The following is a 12491-nucleotide window of genomic DNA, read 5'->3' as shown; positions in this document are numbered from 1 at the left end:
AGAGCTTACATTCAAGTGGGAAGAGGCAGAAAATGAATAAAAACAATCAGCATGTCAAGTGGTGCTAAGTAGAGAGAAATAAAGGAAAGTAAGGGAAACAGGAAGCAGGAGGAGGTCAAGGAGCTGCGGCTGTTTTACAGAATGTACGGGCCAGCTTTCCTGTTAAGGTAACATCTGAGCGGAACCCAGAGGGAAGCGAGCAAATAAGTGGTGGGAAGCGAGCAAATAAGTGGTGTGAACACGCAGGGCTTCGGTGTAAAGGCCCCGCGGTGAAGACTGATGTGTCTGCTGGGCAGCGGGAAGGGGAGCTGGTGAGATGGCCTCAGATAGGAGGCAGATAGACAGACGGCAGAGGGCCTGGGAGGCTATTTTAGGGCTTTGCTTTAGCATGAAATTGATGGAATTTGTTGGAGGGTTTTGTTTGTTTGTTTGTATGTTTGCGGTACGCGGGCCTCTCACTGTTGTGGCCTCTCCCGTTGCGGAGCACAGGCTCTGGATGCGCAGGCTCAGCGGCCATGGCTCACGGGCCCAGCCGCTCGGCGGCATGTGGGATCTTCCCGGACCGGGGCACGAACCCGCGTCCCCTGCATCGGCAGGTGGATTCTCAACCACTGCACCACCAGGGAAGCCCTGTTGGAGGGGTTTAAGTTGAAAAGTTTCGTGTTCTGTATCATATTCATGTGAAGCAAATTTTCCTTTCACCTCCGGAAACGCTTTTATCTCCCCCTCTTGCATTTCTCATTTCCTCTTTCTCTCCAGCTTTTTCTTGGCTTTCGCTCCTTCCCTCTGTCCCTCCTTCCCCGGGGGGGTTCGCTCTTTCCCAGCTCCTCCATATGCCTCCCTTCAACCTCAGCCTCTCTTGCTCACATCGAACTTTCTTCTGCTAAACACCCCATAAGCCCATCTGCAGGCCTCTACCATCGCCCCTATTGGCTTCTCTGGCTTCTCCCTTGGGCTGGATCTCTCCCAGTCATTCCTGCTCTTTTCCTCTGCCATTGTTTACCTCGTAGAGGCTCCGAGCCACGTCCCTCATCGGCTTACACAGCAGTGAAATATGACTCTGTCTCTGACATTTTGGGCAAAAAGGTATCCTACCAGAAAAAAGAATGCCAGGTAGGGCTTCCCTGGTGGCGCAGTGGTTGGGAGTGTGCCTGCTGTTGCAGGGGACGCGGGTTCGCGCCCTGGTCCGGGAAGATCCCACATGCCGCGGAGCGGCTGGGCCCGTGAGCCATGGCCGCTGAGCCTGCGCATCCGGAGCCTGTGCTCCGCAACGGGAGAGGCCACAACAGTGAGAGGCCCGCGTACCGCAAAAAAAAAAAAAAAAAAAAGAATGCCAGGTATAAACTCCTTATGCCAAATGCATTAAGTGTCTCGCGCACTTTGCAAGTTCGAGCCATGTCGTTAGCATGATCCTGAGGATCACAACACAGGGAAAAGGCAATGGCACCTGCAAGGGGTCCAGGGGGCATGAGTTCTCTGATGTCATCACACCCAGCCTGCCCCAGGCCCTGCACCAGGAAGAAGCTCGCTTCTTGCAGAAATTGCTACAAGCAGAGGAAGGACCACAGACTGCAGCCCTTGAGCCCTCCAAGCTGGGAAAATTGTGCATTGAAATTTATAAGCAGTTCTCCGTATCCCAGGAAGTGAGGTCTGAACACACTTTTGGACCAGGCCTGTCCTCTGGTCTGGGAAAACCATCTCCATTGTCACTGAAGTAGGCAGAATTTTGGCCCCCATGACCTCTACGCTCTAGTGTCACAACTGCAATTATTTTGCCTTACAAGGCAAAAGGGAATTTGTAGATGTAATTAAGGCTATTAATCAACTGACCTTAAAATAGGGAGATTATCCAGGTGGACCCAACGTGGTTACATGAGCCCTTGAAAGCAGAAGAGGAAGTCAGAGATATCTGGAACTTCAGAAGGACTCAACACACCACTGTTGGCTTTGAAGATAAAGAAAGAGCCACAAGGCAAGGAATGCAGTGGCTTCTGGAAGCTGAGAACCACCTCCAGCTCTGCCAGGCAGCGAGGACATGGGGACCTCAGCCTTGCGACGACAACTTGGGCGGGGGTGGGGAGGGCGAGGTTGCACCTCCTCTCCCGTTCACCCATCTTTGTTTCTTCCCACCAAATCGATCCATTGATCAATCGATCTACCTATCAGTCTATCTATTGATCACTCTCTTGGGATGAGAACCCTTCTCAGGAGATTGACCCTCTTGACACATTTCGAGGTGGACAGGACAGTGTGTGGTGAAAGATACCTACAAGGTTCTACTGCGGACCTCTAAGACTTAGTATTCATCTAAGTAGTCACTGAAACCTTACGCCCCTGGATTAGGAACTCCTGGTTGGCCCCTCTCCACAAGGAGCTGCATTCTGCCCACATCCTAAATGAGGCTGGAAGCAGATTCTTCCCAGAGCCACCCAATAAGAATGCAGCTGGCCAATACCCTGATTTCAGTCTTATGAGACCCTAAGCAGAGGACCCTGCTGAGCCCAGCTGAGATTTCTGACCAACAGAACTGTGAGATAAAAATTAGTGTTGTTTTAAGCCGTTAAATGTGTGGTGGTTTGTTACAGCAGTGACAGGAGACTAACACAGCCCCTCTGATTAGACCACTGTAAACAGGAGATAGTTGCCTCACCTCGGCAGTAATGTTCCTTCTAGAGAGGCCTTTCTTTGCTAACTATAGATTGGGTCGACTCTGCACCAAAGCTCAACAGGAAAATCCTCTCCCACCCTGTTTACTCTTGGAGAATTGACCAAGATATTCTTCTACTTCTCCCTTCCTTAAAATATTATATGTGGGGTGGGGGCAAGGTAATTTAAACTTTCCATCAGTTCTAGTGTTGTTGAGGCCAGAAGCCTGATGTCTTAGGGTTCTCCAGAGAAATAGAACTAACAGAATATTTGTGTGTGTGTGTGTGTGTGTGTGTGTGTGTGTGTGTGTACAGAGAGGGAGAGAGAGAGATTTATTTCAAGGAATTACTCATGCAGTTATGGAGGTGGCAAGTCCAAAATCTGGAGGTGGGCCGGCAGCCTGGAGACTCAGGGAAGAGCCAATGTTGTAGTTCAAGTTCAAAGGCCGTCTTTTGGCAGAATTCCTTCTTCCTTGAGAGAGGTCAGTCTTTTGTGTTATTCAGGCCTTCAACTGATTGGATGAGGCCCACCCACATTATACGTAATACTACACAGCAGTATAAAGAATGGGATGCATCTATATGTGTGGATATGGAAATTGTCCTAAGATACATTATTATGCAATGAAAGCAGAGTACACAACAGTGTTATTGCACAATCCAATGTGTGGTGTTTAAAGAATTCACATGTACTAAATTGTACATAACCACTATGGAAGAACTTTTTTACTTTACACACTTTTGCAATTCTCATTTTTAACCACGTGAATGTAATACTTTTGTTTTTTAAAAGCTTATTTTTTAATGAGAAAAACGATGTGACAGATATAAAACCACTGACATGGAATAATATTACTAAGTGAAAAAAGGTTACAAAACTATGTATATGATAATCACATTTCCTTCTTCACACATCTGTAATTATTTCCAAATGTATTTTTGTGCATTAAAAAAAAAAAGTCTGGAAGAATTTGGCCAAAATGTTAATTGTAGAAATCCCCAGTGGAAATTATTTTTACATTCGTTTCTTCAAAGTTTCTATTTTTCTACAAAGGATGTCTTTACCTTAGCACCACTGACATTCGGGGCCAGACAATTCTTTATTGTGGAGGCTGTCCTGCATCTTGTAGGATGTTTAGCAGCACCCCTGGCCTCTACCCACTAGATGCCCGTAGCATCTCCCAATTGTGACAACCAAAATGTCTCCAGACGTTGCCAAAAGTCCCCTAGGGAGCAAAAGTACACCCGACCCACCCACAGACGCTGTTCTACGGTAAACGTGATTTATTTATGTAATGAAAAAGTTAAATGGATTGGACAGAAACATTGATGATGGGTGGATGATAGATAGATAGATAGATAGATAGATGACAGGTAGATACATAGATGATAGATATGAGAGAGAAACAGTGGGACATATACAAGATATTCAGAGTAACCACTGGGAAGCAGATCAGTTAAGAAGCTCTTGGGATGTGAGCAGCTGAAGAGATCACTCCACTGAGATTTTCTTCTGACCTTTTTCTAGATTCATCTCAAAGACAAATAAAGACAGTGACTATTCCCCAAACTCACCAGGAGGTACTTATCAAAATGAATCAGGGGCCGCAGCACCATTCTTTGGGGGCTCTGCCCATATTCTAATGATATTGACAAGATAAAAATATTTTTGATACTCCTCTTTGGAATGTATCTTCAAGAATAGATAGCATGTGCTTTTGAATAACTTCAGAGAGGGTTAGTATTTCTTCTTTTTTCTTTTTTTAAGTGAAACTGCTTATAAGAAATAGACAAATTTAATTCTGGTTTCAAGTGTGATGAGTAAGTATGATCAAATTAAATAATTTTGTGTAAGAATAAGCTGTGAGAATAGTTTTAAGCAGATATTTGTTGTTATTATGAGTTGGATTGTGTCCCCAAAAAAGATATGTTGAAGCCCTAATCCCCAGTGTCTCAGAAGGTGACCTTACTTGGAAATAGGGTCATTGCAAATTAGTTAAAATGTCACACATTAGGGCTTCCCTGGTGGTGCAGTGGTTAAGAATCCACCTGCCAAGGCAGGGGACATGGGTTCGAGCCCTGGTCCGGGAAGATCCCACATGCCGTGGAGCAGCTAGGCCCATGCACGACAACTGCTGAGCCTACGGGCTCTAGAGCCCGCGAGCCACAACTACTGAGCCTGCACGCCTAGAGCCCATGTTCCACAACAAGAGAAGCCACAGCAGTGAGAAGCCCGCGCACCACAACAAAGAGTAGCCCCCGCTCGCCACAAGTAGAGGAAGCCCGCGTGCAGCAACAAAGACCCAACGCAGCCAAAAATAAACAAATAAATTAATTAATTTTAAAACAATGTCATACATTAGTAGGGTGGGCTTTTAATCCAATCTGACTGGTGTCTTTGTAAGAGAAGAGAACATCTTGTGGCCACAGAAACACACAGAGAGAAAAAAACATGAAGACACAAGGGGAGAAGACAGCCATGTGAGTACAAGCCAAAGAATGCCAAGGGTTGCCGGCAAACACCAAAAGCTAGAAGAGGCAAGGAAGGATCTCCCCTACAGCCGTTAGATAGCATGGCTCTGCCAATATCATTTTTTTTTTTTGTAGTACGCGGGCCTCTCACTGTTGTGGCCTCTCCCATTGCAGAGCACAGGCTCTGGACGCGCAGGCTCAGCAGCCATGGCTCACGGGCCCAGCCGCTCCGCGGCATGTGGGATCTTCCCGGACCGGGGCACGAACCCGTGTCCCCTGCATCGGCAGGCGGACTCTCAACCACTGCGCCACCAGGGAAGCCCTCTGACAACATCTTGATTTCAGACTTCTGGTTTCCAAAACTGTGAGACAATAATTTTCTGTTCTTTTAAGCCACCCAGTTTTGGGTACTTTGTTACAGTAGCCCTAGGAAACTAACACAGTTGTCTACTCAGCATCCATTCCCTTCTTTCTAACGATGCCCAGATTTTCATTTGTGTACTTACGCCTTCTGCACACCAACCATGTACTACAGAGGAAGTGGTCTACCTCCAATACCAGGTTGGACCCTGATAGGCTCAGACAATCAGCATCTCCCATTCCCTCACCCATACGTCACTGGTGCAGGGTTGGACATGTGAAACTGGGTCAATCAGAGTGACCCTAAGGACCCTCACTTAGAATGGTGGACAGAGGGATCTCTGGAGAAGGATGTAAACTGCTAGATGTGAAGCAGAAAACATGAAGCCTAAATTGCATCTGGCAACAGCCATCTTCAGACGCAGCCCACAGGGTGAACAACAGAGCAGAGAACCCAAAGCCCCTGAGTCTTTGGAAATATCTTTAAACCACAAGTTCTGTCTACGCTGAAACACTCCAATCTTATAATTTAGAAGCTTTATAGTTTAAGCCAGCGTGACTTGGATTTTGCATTCCTCGCAACCCGAAGCTTCTAGCTGACAAGCTGGCATCACAAGGCAGTATGTGCCACCTCAAGCCAGCAAGAGGGTCTTTAAAGAGAAACCTTTGGAAAGCTAGACATGAAAGACACAGGGCTGGAACCACATCCACAAAATCTAAAGATTGGAGGCTGTGGCTAAACTCCTCCTGTGAGCTGTAGGAAACTGGCAGCTTGTAGGAAGAGACCTGACTGTAGTGGGAATGGGAATGCGAATGGCTGCACTTTGAGAGCCTGACAGGACAAGGATGGATGTGCATCTCCCACCGGCCAGGGATGGACTTGCTGAAGGAAGCCGGACCAGGTCTTCTTGAGAGAGAGTCTGCCCGCAAGAACCACATGGGAGTACGGCAGGGGAATGAATCAGAAAGCAGAAGGGGGAGCCTTCCGCTGATAATCAGGCGGCCAGCAGGTGGAGCCATTGCCCACTTTAAGGGAACTGCAGGTGCAAGATATCCAGCAAAGGTAGAATCCCTGAAGAGCCCCCCCAAAAAAACTTCCTGGGAAAATAATCCAGCAACTGGGCATCTACCCCATGCAGAGAACATCAGAGCCAAATTACAATGCAACTGGTCAAGCAAAGCCTTTCCTGCCCCTTGCCTCTCCTCCCCTATTCACTTCAGCCCTGCAGAAACCAAAAAGAGCAGGTAGTAAAGGAGGAAAAAGATTGAGTCAGAAAGAAAAACAATCAGATCATTTTTCTGCTGGTGTCCAGACTACGGCAGCCCCCAGCTAATGTCAGGGCAAGGATTTAGGTACAATAAAGTATCGAATATTAGAGCAGGTGAGACTTTAAGAGGAGTCTTTTCTTGTGATTAAAAACGCCTGGAAAAACTATGGGACCTCCTCGGATTTTAACCAGTTTTAGTGAACTCTGCCATGGCCACATCCCTTGGAATTAACCCTACGCAGGAAGACAGTGTGTTGCCAATACCTGCTGCTCTGGCTGAGGGCTTTTATCTGACGGGGCAGACATCCGAGCCTTGAGCAAGGCGAACCAGAAGTGCTGCAGAACTCATCTACGGGGAAGCAGTCCGCAGTTAGGGAGGGACAGGAGGCTGCTGGTTAAATACCACAGCTTCCTGGCACCACAGCTGGGATGGCTCAGTGATACCTGGCCTGAAAACTCACTCCTCATTGGCCCATTCCCTTTCTTATCTCACCTCCTACCTGTGTGTCCTAGGACATTTGATTGCACTCAAATTCTGTCTCAGAGTCTGTTTCTGGGGAGACGCAAACCAAGACACCAGGAAAAGATCAGATGATTTCAAAGAGCAGGTTTGAGTTGTCATGAGGGGACCAAATGGCACTTGCAGCTTATCCATTCAACACATCAGTCCCACTGGCGTTCTGCTTTTACTCATAACTCAGTTTCCTGTCTAAAACCTGGGGACAGGAGGCAGTGGGCGTCTTCCATTCTCTTCCGCATGCTCATCACATCTTGAAATGGAATCTGAATAGAGTCAGATACTCATCACACCACTCTTCCGACTTCTTCCTGCCTGCTGAAACTTCTGCTTCCTCTTATGATGACCTCAGAATGGGACGAAATGTGCCTGGGGGGCAGGGCTCACAGGATGTGCAGTTCATCAAGTTGACTGATCTATGTCAGGGATGCTAGCTCTCATCAGCCCAATAGCCTTACTTACTTAGCTTTTTCATTTTCTTATTAAAGTGTAATTTACTCACAGTAAAATGTAATCATTTTCATGTACAGTTTGGACACTTCTTTTTTGCTTTTTAAATAAATTTGATTGTCAACTATAATTCAATGATTAGAAGAGCATAAAACATACAGTTGCTTGAATTGTCCCAAAGTGAACAAACTTTTAACAAACTCGTACAATTGTATACCCCACCACCTAGGTCAACACAGACCATCACACTTATTTCTTTTCAACTTTAACCTTTAGGACTATGATCCATCTCAAATTAATTAATTTATTGTGTGAGGTAAGGGTCAGGATTAATTTTCTCCATATGGATGTTCAATTGACCCACATCATTTATCGAAAAAAAATCTTTCTTTACTGATTTGCCATGGAGCTTTTGCCATAAATCCAGGAACCATATATGTGAGGACAGTTTCTTGACTCTCTTTTCTATTCCATCAGTCTATTTTTCTATTCTTGTACAATCACAAGACTGTCTTAATTGGTTTAGCTTTATAGTAAATCTTGAAATCAGATAGTATAAGTCTTCCAGCTTTGTTTTTATTCAGAACTGCTTTGGCTATTCTAAATTATTTGGATGTCCATATAAATTTTCAGAATCATCTCTCAATTACCACTAAGTAACCAGCTAGGATTTTTACTGGGATTGTCCTGAATCTATAGGTAGTTTTAGGAAGAACTGACATATTTAGTTTTGAACAACATTTAGTCTTCTAATCCATAACCAAGGTATAGATCTTCACTTATTTTGTCCTTCTTTAAATTCTCTCAGTAATGTTCAGTGTATTTATTCTAGAAATCTTAAATAAGTTTCATTAGATTTTCTTCCTGGCTATTTGATATTCTCTGATACTTTCTTAAGGCCAGGACTAGAGTAAGGCAAGAGACGAGAGGAGAATGAATGCTTCCTTAAATTTTTAAAAATTATTTATTTATTTATTTTATTGAAGAATAGCTGGTTTACAATGTTTCAGGTGTACAACAAAGTGATTTAGTTTTATATATACATATATATATATTCTTTTTCAGATTATTTTCCATTATAGGTTATTACAAGATATTGAATATAGTTCTCTGTGCTATACACTAGGTCCTTGTTTATCTATTTTATATATAATAGTGTGTGTATGTTAATCCCCCCCCGCCTCAATGCTTCCATAAATTTTGCACCCTAGATCCTGCTCTAACTTTACCATAGTCCCAGCCCTGGCTGTTCTACATGATACTTAATTAGAATTTTTATTTCTACTAAGTTGTTACTAATATGTTAAAAATTCATTTGAATCTTGGGTACAAGACTTGGTGTCCAGCAAGCTTTGTAGCCCCGACTCTTAACTCCCAGAGAGGAGAATAGGGCATCCATGGCTTGACTCGTGTCTATTAAAGCTCAGTGATATGCAGATTCAGAAGGGGCTGCCCCACAGACTGAAAGAGAATGGAGTGTCTGCCTTTTTAGGCATCTGTGGGCTGTCCTCCAAAGCTCTCTATTGCATCCCTCCACTTCAGAGTCACGTACCAGGCTGCATCATGGGCAACTGGGGATCCAGGAAGTAGAACCGGAACTGAGAGCCAGGTAAACAGCTGTGGGAGGGCAAGCACCAGAAGAAGAAGCCCAGCTTCTGGAAGTCCACGAAAGCCAGGAGTCTGTCCCCCATCTCCCTATCAACCACCTCTTTATTTTTCCACGGCTAGTGCCCATTACAAATGGGATAAGGGGTGATTCACAAAACTGCCTACAATGTGGCCGGATGAAATTAACATTTAAGGACATTGAAAGGAAAATGGGGACATGGACATAAACTGAAATCAGGGAGGGATGAGCAAAACTGTAGGCAAAAAACCAGGTCAGAATCAGGGAAAGTCAAAGGCAGTGACAGGGCCAGAACCAGGCAGAGACTTTAGAGCAGACCCAAGGCTCTGTCTTACAACTTAGAGAGTCAGAATTTATTTTGATGCCATCATCCCTTACCTGGATGACTACATTAGCCTCCTACCTGTTCTCCCAGCTTCTAACTCTGCCCTCTCCCCACAACCTACTGTCAAAATAGTAACCACAGTGATCTTTTGAAAACACAAGTCAGCCCCATAATGGGGGGAGGTATCTACAAGTCATATATGTGATAGGGTCTAGGATCCAGAATATTTAAAGAATTCTTACAACTTATCAATAAAAAGGACAAGTAACCCAATTTTTAAATGGGCAAAGGATTTGAATAGACTTTTCTCCAAAAAAAAAAAAAAATGCAAATGGTCAATAAATGCATGAAACGTTGCTCAACATCATTAGCCATCAGGGAAGTGCAAAGCAAAACCACAGTGGAACACCACTTCACGCCCATTAGGAGGGCTGTAATCAAAAGACACACGATAAGAAGTACTGGTGTGGGTGTGAAGAAACTGGAACACTCATACTTTGCTCGTGGGAACTTAAACGGGTGCAATCGTTTGGGGAAACGGTTCAAAAGTTACCATAGGGCTTCCCTGGTGGCGCAGTGGTTGAGAGTCCACCTGTCGATGCAGGGGACACAGGTTCGTGCCCCGGTCCGGGAAGATCCCATATGCCGCAGAGCGGCTGGGCCCGTGAGCCGTGGTCGCTGAGCCTGCGCGTCCGGAGCCTGTGCTCCGCAACGGGAGAGGCCACGACAGTGAGAGGCCCGCGAACCGCAAAAAAAAAAAAAGTTACTATAGAGTTATCACATGGCCCCCAAATCCTGTTCAGAGGTATATACTCAAGATCACCGGAATACTATGAGGCAGTTAAAGTGAAAAACGTTACTGCTATGTGCAACAACGTGGATGAATCCCACCAATGTACCGCTGCATCAAAGAGACGAGGACAAATGGGTACAAATTGTATAATTCCGTTTATACAAAGGTCAAAAACAGGCAAAACTAATTATTTTGGCTCATACCAAAGGTATTAGCCCTTGGGCCTTGGGAATGGCAAGAATCAGAGCCTCCGGCACCACCTGGGCTCTGGAGCTTTCTTTGTCTCTTGTCTCATCCTCTACTGGGGAGTCAGCTTCGGTCTCTCCAAATGTCTTTCTCTACAGTGCAGAAAACATGACCCCCAGTCAACTCTGGACACACGTATTTCCAACTCCCTCACCTGCAACAAGACCTCTCTTCCCTTACTTCCCATTCAAAAAATGCTAGGGAAGACTTCTAATTAGCCAGAGGTTATATTTGCTGACCCCTGGCTAGACCGGCAAACAATAGCATAGGCAGCTCCTACGAGAACTCAGTGGTTGGATTTGGGGAGTGGGAAGAGGTCTCTCTCGAAGGGATTGTGATAGACACACAATTTCATAAATGTCCATGCCATTCAGGCCTCACCTTACCTGGGATTCACTCAACTGATGACTCTGTCCTTTCCAGACCAATAGTTTATGCCTTGTCCTCTCCTGGATTAGTCCACACACACTAAAATGTCTCAAGTCTTGCAGGCAGCTGAGGAAACACTCCTGGGTGTACCCAAGGTGAACTGCCACTCCTTTCTGTTGCTGGCACTAAACCCTCTAGGTGCCCAGTGGCATTCTCTACCTTCAAGAAATCTTGCCTACAAACCGAACCCTAGCCATGCCTTGTCTAGTCAATTTGGCAATACCGACTAAATTTTAAATGTTTATATCTTTGATCTAGCATTTCTGTTTCTAGAAATATTACATCCTATACACATAGAAAGCCTCTCACAGGTACACAAAAACATGTGCAGGGATATCCATTGCAGTATTGTTTATATAAAGGAAAAATTGTGTTGGAAAGGCTTGAATTCCAGATATCCATCAACAGGAAACTCATTAAATAAGTGATTATTCATAGACATGATGGAACACTGTACAATTGTTTAAAAAATGAGATCCTAATACTGAAAGACGTTCTATGTTACGTCAAAAAGCAAATTGCAAAACAATATCTATGGTACAATGATAAAAAAGAAAAAGAAAAAGGTAATAATAATACTATCTGTGTTAGTAGGTGCAGAGAAGAAAAATCTGGGCAATATACGCCAAAGTATTAACAATAGTTTTCTGGCACTGAGGGGAGGGGGGAAGGGAGGTGAAGATTTATGAGGGACTTTCATCTTTCAAAGTCTATATCTCGGTAATAGCTGAATTTTTCAAAGAAACGTAAACACACAACAATGATTTGATTTTTAAGAAAGGGTCTTGGAATTTGGGGAGAGCGTGACAGATGTTGTTTGATTGCCTTTCAGACAGATGTCTTGCGTTCACAAGGTTGTTTAAGAATTCAGACTTATCTCCTTGCTCACTGACCCATAACACAACAGACTAAATGTACGACATGGGAAAATTCTCTGGGACAAAAGACCTTATTCAAGCAGACCTAACAGCCATGAGCTATCTCATAATCGGCAGAGAGACAGACTTCGTTGTGCCTGTGCTGGGCGTGGGGAGAGGCCCGGTTGGGACTGCCACGGGCTGGGAAGGCGACTAACCCTTTTCTCCCAATAGCAGCTCCAGTGGCCTTGGCTTTGCTGTAAACAGGGCTGGGCGTGCCTGGTCTGGTCTGACTGTTGGGGAGACTGGACAGGAGGCCACAGGAGGAGGGTCAGGAAGCTGCTGCAGGGAGTAAGGAAGCCATGCACTTCAGAGGGCTTCAGAGCTGGAGCAATCACAGAGAAAATGCAGAGGGGGAGATGCACCTTTGGACGATGGGGAAATTGCATATCATTGAAAAGCAGGTCTATGTTAGGGACACCGGTGTAGAATCTGCATCCTG

The sequence above is a fragment of the Tursiops truncatus genome, chromosome 7 (genome assembly GCF_011762595.2).
Source record: "Tursiops truncatus isolate mTurTru1 chromosome 7, mTurTru1.mat.Y, whole genome shotgun sequence".
NCBI classification, from domain to species: Eukaryota; Metazoa; Chordata; class Mammalia; order Artiodactyla; family Delphinidae; genus Tursiops; species Tursiops truncatus.
This window is presented reverse-complemented; position numbering follows the sequence as displayed.